The following is a 9,380-nucleotide window of genomic DNA, read 5'->3' as shown; positions in this document are numbered from 1 at the left end:
TTTTGAATTCTTTATATATCCTGGGGATTAGTGTTCTATCTGATATGGGTGTAGTAAAAATTTGCTATCATTTTGTATGCTCTCTATTCACCTCACTGATTGTTTCTTTTGCTGAGAAGAAGCTTTTTAGCTTTAATCCATCCCATTTTTTGATTCTTGATTTTATTTCTTGTGCTTTTGAAGTCTTATTAAGGAAGTTGGGGCTAATTCAATATGATGAAAATTTGGCAGGATTTCTGGTTTAATTCCTAGGTTCTTGATCCATTTTGAGTTGAGTTCTCTGCATGGTGAGAAATAGGGGCTTAATTTCATTTTGCTGCATATAGATTTCTAGTTTTTCCAGCACCATTTGTTGAAGAGGCTACTTTTTCTCCAATATATGGTTTGTTTAATATGAGATAACTGTATTTATTTGGGTTTGTCTCTGTGTCCTCTATTCTGTAGCATTGGTCTACAAGTCTATTTTCATGCCAATACCATGTGCTTTTGTTACTATTGCTCTGTAGTATAGTTTAAGGTCTGAGATAGTAATGCCACCTACTTCATTCTTCTTGCTAAGGATTGACTTGGCTATTTTGGGTCTCTTATGTTTTTCCAGATGAATTTCATGACTGCTTTTTCTACTTATATGAGGAATGTCATTGGGATTTTGATTGGAATTACATTAAATTGATATAGTGTTTTTGGTATTATGGTCATTTTGACAATATTAATTCTGCCTATTAAAGAACAAGGGAGATCTTTCCATCTTCTAAGGTCTTCTTTATTTTTTTTCTTTAGCATTTTGTAGTTTTCATTATAGAGGTCTTTCACCTCTTTTATTAAATTGATTCCAAAGATTTTATTTTTTTGAGTCTATTATAAATGGGGTAGTTTTCGTAGTTTCTCTTTCAGAGGATTTGTCACTGATGTACAGAAATGCCTTTGATTTATGGGTATTGATTTTATACCCTGCTACTTTATTGAATTTATTTATCAGTTCTAGAAGTTTTCTGGTGGAGTTTGTTAGATCTTCTAGATATAGAATCATATCGTTGGCAAATAGTGATAGTTTGAGTAATTCTTTTCCTATCTGTGTCCTTTTAATTTCTTTCATCTGTTTAATTGTTCTGGCTAGTGTTTCAAGAACCGTGCTAAATAGAAGTTATGAAAGAGGGCATCCCTGTCTTGTTCCAGTTTTTACAGGGAATGCTTTATTTTTCTGCATCTAGAATGATGTTGGCCTGGGGCTTAGCATACAGAGCTTTTATAATGTGAGGTATGTTTCTGTTATCCCTAGGTTTTCTAGTGTTTTGAACATGAAGGGGTGCTGTATCTAGTTGAATGCTTTTTCTACATCTGTTGAGATGACCATATGATTCTTTAAGTGTATTGATGTGATAAATTACATTTATTGATTTCTGTATGTTAAACCAACCCTGCATCCCTGGGATTAACCCCACTTGATTGTGGTGCACTACCTTTTTTATTTTTTTTTATTCGATTTGCCAGAATTTTTGCATCTATGTTCATTAGAGATTTTGGTCTGGGTGTCCTGTGTGGGAGCAGAAGCCAGGATTTCAGTGCAGATGGAAGACCAGGAGTCCTGTTCAGGTGCTGATTCTGGTGGTCTCGCTTGGGCACCAAGAGGTCCCGCATGGGTACCCAGAGGTCCTGCATGGGTAAGTGGCCAGGAGTTCTACACTGACACTGAGGCAAAGAGACCTATGCAGGCATGGCAGCCATGATTCCTGCATGGGAGCAGCTGTCAGGGGTCCTCTACAGCTGTTAGGACACCTACATTCCCACTACTTGAATCCCAAGTCACAGAGCAACACAAAATGCAGCCTCCCTCTAGCCCACTGTCTTGAATCTTGCCCCACTTACAATTTAAAGAGTTGGAAATATGAAACATTGGAGTTTGAGGTACACACACATTTTCCTATTTCCATGTTCATTTCTTACTATTGATTAAAATTTTTTTGATAATATATTTGCTTGAAGAAATTACTTCAACAGTTTTTTAATACAGGTCTTATGAGAATTATTTTTCACAGTTTTTTTTTTTTTTGCCTGAAGAATTTCTTTACTTCACTTTTTCTTTTGAATGTCAGTTTCCTATTTATATACTTCTGTATTAACAAATCTCCCTTCTCCATTATTTGAATGCATTCCTCTGTTGTCTACTATTTTTCATAGTTTCTGATGAGAAATCTGCTGTCTTATTACCTTTATTTATTTATGTCAAGTCTCTTCTTTCTCTGACTAAACTTCAAATTCTTCTCTTTAGTTTTCACCAGATTAGTGATGATCTTCTTGTGTCATAATTTGGTAGGATAGCCTGTTTTCTCAAAATTTCCTGGGACTTTGGTTTGCTTTTCTTTTGTTTTAGAATTCTTCCTTATTTTTTCCTCCAAATATCATCTGTCTATTCTTATCTTCTCCTTTTATGATACAGCTTCTTTATTCTATACAGTTTTGTCCTACCTTAACTTTTCTCTTTGTGCTACATTTTTGGTAACTTCCAAATAAATAAATAAATAAATAAACATTGCAGATTTACTTATCATTTCCCTTTGACGTTTTATGGTTTATCATATGCTAATCAATTTTGTCCACATTGTCACTAGAAGTAGAAAACATTAATCATACAGAATGTATCAGTAATGAGACCTACAAAAAAAGATATTTGGAAAGATTTGAAAAAAATATTGAAAATGTGATATAAATACATTAGTAAATAAGTCAAATAAGAAATGAATAAACACCAATAGGCAATGTGATTATGAAGAATGGAGTAAAAGAAAGATAAAAACCATTAAAATGTTTTCAGTTTTTCAGTGATTAACAAAAATATATAAAATAGCAATAATTAAGCAAGGAATATAATATTGAAATTATCAAATTAAGATTTATCAATATAAATTCCTGAAATGCACATGCAAACGTGTGTGTGTGTGTGTGTGTTGTGTATCTGAGATCATTTGTGTTTATGGATATGAGTTTTCTACCATTTTAAGACCTAAAGGAAATAATTTTATTTAATAGGCAATATGATAGTGATGAAGGAAGTGTATGTTTTCAGACCCAAGAATGTTGAGTAAAAATGGACAATGTTAGTTCTCTCTCTTATTGATTCTCTAAATGTGATTAAGTTATTTCAACTCACTAATGTACATATTAATATAACTTTATAGGGATCACAGAGATACACCTAAAAGATGCAGAGAACCTGACACATAGAAGCTGCTGAATATACTGCTGCTATCTTCTTCTGTTGAGCAGGGAGACCAGGAAAGGACTTTTACAACTTGTAGACACATTAAAAATAATAAAATTTAGATTCATACTTGATTCTATTTTAGCCAGTGATTAGTTTTGTAGACTGAAGATATTTATATTATGTCAATGAGACTCATTTTTTTCAAAATAGACAAAATTAATACTCTATATTATTACTATAAATATTTAAAAATATATTAAATGCCTAAAATACATTTTAATAAAAAAATTTTAAAAATGTTTGTGTTTCATTAGAAAGTAATCTGCCACTATTAGTATAATATGTTTTTATGAAAACCATATGTCTAGATTAAGGAAACTTCTCGTAAGTGTTAAATTTTTCAATTTTTTTATTCATAAGACTTCACATATCTATTTTAAAAATGACCTAATTCTAATAGGATTCCCTTTATTTTTTTTTCACAATTTCAACAACTTATACTCTAAGTAGTTCATCATGTTCTACCTGTTGTTCTCTAATGTCGCCATTAATCTCAGTTCCCAAGCTTTCATAATATCCCCACATTCATCTATTTCAGATCATCAAATATAGATCCATTCCAGACTATCATATATAGTTCATCTGAGCTACCTTTTATCTTGGAAATATGTCACTAATATTAGATTTCTCAGATGTATATGGATATGAATCAATGATATGACTATAGTCATATTGATAAAGTCTCCTGGAGACTGCTTATCTCAGCTATGTGAGAGTGGCAGTAGTCTCAGTCCTGAAGTTTTATTACACCTGCTCTTAATTTAGATATATTTTAGAGATTATTATAGACGTTGAGGCTTTATGCACTTCTCTTACTTAAGAAATGTATAGTAGAATTTCTTCTTAATTTAAAAAAAAATTGTGACTGTAAACCAGTTTTAAAAAGAGTAACAAGAATAGCACCATTTAAAATTTTAGGATGACAGCTGTAATCGTTACATTTTGAAAGAGTCTCAATGAATAATGAATCAGTCAAAACAATTAAAAAATCATATTAAATAGTACATTGAACCAAGTATAGATAGATGCTTACTAAGAGCAGAGTTTCTTAAGTCTTCAGAGATCATCTTCAAGGAATTTCATGGAAAATTACATAACACAATTTGACTTTAAAAAATAGCAGGTATATGATTAAAGGTATGAAAGGAAATTGTTAAAAGGATAAAGTAACAATGTAGACAAGAGAGAGTAGTTTTAAAGGGTATGAAGTTTTTATTAAATAGTGACATTTTTGGTGGGTTAGGGCAGTGTGTCCAGATAATATGTCAGAAAAAAAAAGGAGAGGTGGTAGGGAAACAGGAAGGAAAGAAAGAAGTGAGGCAGAGGGGAGAGAAGTAGGGAAGGCAGAAGTAGGGAAGGCTCTGAAAAATAATAATGATATTTTCTCATCCTTAAGTGAGAGTAGGAGGTAATCACAGATATCACAATATGGTAAGCTTGAAAGTGACAGCAAAGAAGTGGGAAAAGTTGAGACAAAGACATTTATTTTTCTTTGACCTATGTGGCAATTAAAATTAAATATATTTTTAATTTATATTATATATATATTTATATTAAACTTATTTATTTTATCAAGGGTACAGTAAAAATGGAATATAAACTGTCCTAAGTTTGCAGTCTTAAAATATAGCTTAAGAGCCTTATTTGCTTTTCTTTTTCAGCTTTAGAACGATATAACTTGTGAAAAAATAAAGCCATCTACTTAAGGCATAAACTTGATGTTTTGATATAGATACACATAGTAAAGTTATCACTGTAGTGAAACCAATTAAGATATTTATCACCTCATTTTCAAGTTTTTGTGAAAATCATTATGATATACCACTCTTAGAAAATTTCAAGTATAAAACACAGTGTTATTAAATATAGTCACCATGTTTTACCTTTAATCTCTAGGACTTACATTACAGAAACTGTACTATTTCACCATTCTCTCTCCATTTCTCTCTCCTTCTAGGCTTTGGGAAGCACAATTCTACTGTCTACTTCCATAGTTTGAATGTGTTCAAGTACACAAGTAAAGGAGACATGCATTCTTTGTCTTTCTGTGCCTAATTTATTTCACTTAACATACTAACTCCCAGGTGTGGTATTTATACATAAATTATCAATAGATAAGTATTTACATACACAGTTGGCCTTTTTGTCTATGGGTTCTACATCTATAGACTTAACCAATTGTGGATCAAAAATAATGAGGATAATTTTTCATCTGAACTGAACATGTATACACAGACATTTTTCTTGACATTTTTCCCTAAACAATATAGTATAATAGCTATTCATACAGTATTTATATTGTATTAGGTCTTATAAGTAATCTAGAACTGATATTAACTATGTGGGAAGATGTAAGTGGGTCATTTGCAATTTTAAGTAAGGGACTTGAACATCCAGAGATTTTGGTATCTACCATTTGTCCAGGGTTTGTTGAACATAAATGGTAAGAATAGACATCACTGCCTTGTAGTAAATTGTTCTTAGAGCAAAAACTTCCCCTTTATTACCATTGATTGTGATGTTGCCTCTAGGCTTTTCATATAGTCTTTGTTATATTAAAGTATGTTCTCTTTTACCTATTTTAGTGAGTTTGACCATACATGGATGTTCATTTTAGTTAAGTGCTTTTCTGCATCTATCTAGATATTATCTTTCATTAGGTTAATGGAGCAAAAGTTCACTGATTGATTTGCCTGTGTTGTAATATTACTACATCCCATGAAAAAAAATCTCACTTGGTCATGGTACACCATCCTTTCAACACATTGTTCTTTTTGCCAGTATTTTATCATGTTTTTTTTTTTTTTTTTTTTTTTTTTACATCTACACCCATTAGTGACATTGGCCTATTGTTTTCTCTTTTTAAGAAACGTTTGTCTTGTCTAGGTGATACTGGTTTTATACAATGAATTTAGAATTTCTTTCCTTTTTTCCCTTTTTCTTTTTAAAATTTGTTCTTTTTAGATAAACATACATTAGAGTTTATTTTGACATATTATACTTACATGGAATATAATTTATTCCAATTAGGATCCCAGTCTTGCAGTTGTACATGATGCAGAGTTACACTGGTCATGTATTCGTATAAGAACATAGGAAATATCTGATTCATTCTACTGTCTTTTATATTCTACCCAATATACCTTTCCTTCATTCCCCCTTGTCTAATCTAATGAACTTTTTTTCTCTTATCCACTCTTTATTATGTGTTAGCATTCACAAATCAAAGAGAACATTTGGCCTTTGTTTTTTGGGGATTGGCTTGTTTCACTTATTTCAAGATAAGTTTCATCCATTTTTTGAAAGAATTTTAAAAGCATTGGTTTTAACTATTCTTGAATGTTTGCTAGAATGTTCCTAGGAGACCACCTGTTCTTGGTCATTTATTATAGAGAAGATTTTTTTTTTAATTTTTTATTGTGGGTTGTTCAAAACATTACAAATTTCTTGACATATCATATTCCACACTTTGATTCAAGTGGGTTATGAACTCCCACCTTCACCCCATACACAGATTGCAGATTCACATCAGTTACACATCCATTGATTTACAAATTGCCATACTAGTGTCTGTTGTGCTCCGCTGCCTTTCCCATCCTCCACCCTCCCCCCTCCCCACCTCTCCCCTCCCCTCCCCTCCTCTCTCTCTACCCCCTCCACTGTATAACCCTGAGGGTCTCCTTCCATTACCGTGCAATTTCCCTTCTCTCTCCCTTTCCCTCCCACCTCTCATCCCTGTTAAATGTTAATCTTCTTCTCCTGTTCTTCGTCCCTACTCTGTTCTTAGTTACTTTCCTTATATCAAAGAAGACATTTGGCATTTGTTTTTTAGGGATTGGCTAGCTTCACTTAGCATAATCTGCTCTAATGCCATCCATTTCCCTGTAAATTCTATGATTTTGTCATTTTTTAATGCAGAGTAATACTCCATTGTGTATAAATGCCACATTTTTTTATCCATTCATCTATTGAAGGGCATCTAGGTTGGTTCCACAGTCTTGCTATTGTGAACTGTGCTGCTATGAACATCGATGTAGCAGTGTCCCTGTAGCATGCTCTTTTTAGGTCTTTAGGGAATAGACCAAGAAGGGGAATAGCTGGGTCAAATGGTGGTTCACCCATTATGTCCCTGTGTTTTCCAGAAAGAAATATCCAAAATACTTTAACTCAATGAAATGCCAACAAATATTTACACTATGTTTTTCATGACTCAGATTATTTTTACAGTATAATTTATAGGTTGCTCTATTTTAACTTTTGAATGATTCCTAATAGCAGTGTTAGCAATAGCAATTCCTAATTGCAAGAACTATAAGTTTGAAACCTGTTTTATGTTTAGATTATTTTGTTTCTGCTTTTAACCAACCAGGGACATCAGAATCATGAATTCCAAGTAAATAATAAATTAACCTAAATATAAGTTATTTTTATAATAAAATTCAACAAAGATGTATTAATTAGATCCTATAATTTTACTATTATTTTGCATTTTAAGTTGACATTGGCTAATGGTGATATTTCAAATTATTTTATAAGGAAAGAAGCATGATTAAAAATACTTTTTGCAATCATGAGACTCTAAGACCAGTTTACCTTTAGAAACTAGAAGATTGGAAGATCCAACATGGTGGCGGGCGGAGAGGCAGCGCTTTCAGTACCCCCTCAGTGATGGGGTCAGAGAGATGCATAGATACACTTAGATTCTACCTGTGGAGAATCTCCTAGCAAAATTCCACTGAAGAGAGACCAGCCAGGAGTTACTAGGATTTTTGGAAGTGACAGTTTGCCCCAGACGAGTGAATCCCCGCCACAAGACGCAGAGGTCCAGACCCGCCAGCCTCTGTCCGCACTGTGCGGCGCGGCCGCCTGCCTGCAGCCACCATGACTGGGTGGCTAGCCTCCGAGACGCAGCTTGGCAGGAAGAGGTCTTTAGCCAAGCCTTCATGAAATAGCGAGCCAGGAGCTGAGGCCAACCTGGGATGGACCAGTCCCACCCCTCCCTTCGGACACTCCGGCAAGGAGCCTGGGGCCCGCCATAGCAGAGAGGTGACGTCACTGGAGTTCGGCCGTCGGAATTCCTTCCCAGCGGAATCCACTTTAGCAGGTGTGTGACTCCCACCCCATCCAGATACAAGCAGTGAGGAAACCTCAGGGATCTCTCTGGGGGCATGTCTGTAGGGAAGCAGAAGGGATTCCCGACCCCCAACCCCCTATATCACCAGCGGCGACTCCCAAGGTCTTAGCCGCCAGTTTACCACAGCACTGGGGCTTAAATGGGATGCGCGGTGGGGCTGCAAGTGTAACTAGATCTTTGGGGAACCGCTTCTGGTGAACAGGATCTGGCTGGCGGGCTGACAGGAGGAAGGGGGGAGGGGCCGGAGAAGTGAAACGGATCTGGACTGACAAGATTGAGAGACTCCCAGGAGCCGCCTTACAGGGATTGCTATCGGCACGTAGAGTGCAGAAGCTCGGCTCAGAGGGCACAGCTCCGCCTACTGGAAGAGAAGAAAATGGATCTCTAAGACTTCAATTTTTTTTTTCTTCTCTCTGTTCTTTTCTCCCCTTTTCCTTCTTTCTTTCTTTCCCCTTTCAAGTTTTATTGTTCTTTTCATTCTCCTCTAATCTATCCATCTCTCTCTCCTTCTTTCTTTTTACGAACACCTTCCTTTCACTACCCCCCAACTTTAATCCCAAGCATTACATCATCCATTACGTGTAATTGTCTAAATGCAAATAGGTGAATCTTTCGAGGCTGTCTATAGGGCTCCTAAATACCTAGCTACTACCAACACCCTGATCCAATCACCTGTTAGTATCCCCCTTCAGTAGAGCAATCTTCTGAAGTAGCCAAGACATACTAACCCTCATACCATCATAGCACCTAACCTAAACATAAAGTCCTAAGAACAAACAACAAATCACTATATGCATACAGAACCCGCAAGCCTTTTATAAATTGAATGAATCAGCTTTAAAGTACAATAAAGCCCAACATTTCTAGGCATAATCTCCCACCACAAAGGAGAGACAACAGAGATATACAAAACCAAAACAAATTTATAGGAGAAAACAGTTACACAGTAGTCAAACAGAGCTGGAAAGTAACGTGAACAACATG

The sequence above is a fragment of the Marmota monax genome, unplaced genomic scaffold (genome assembly GCF_021218885.2).
Source record: "Marmota monax isolate L192 unplaced genomic scaffold, Marmota_monax_Labrador192_F-V1.1 WCK01_AAM20220418_F8-fsc00116, whole genome shotgun sequence".
NCBI lineage: Eukaryota > Metazoa > Chordata > Mammalia > Rodentia > Sciuridae > Marmota > Marmota monax.
The sequence above is the reverse complement of the archived record's forward strand: the minus strand, read 5'-3'. Positions refer to the sequence as shown.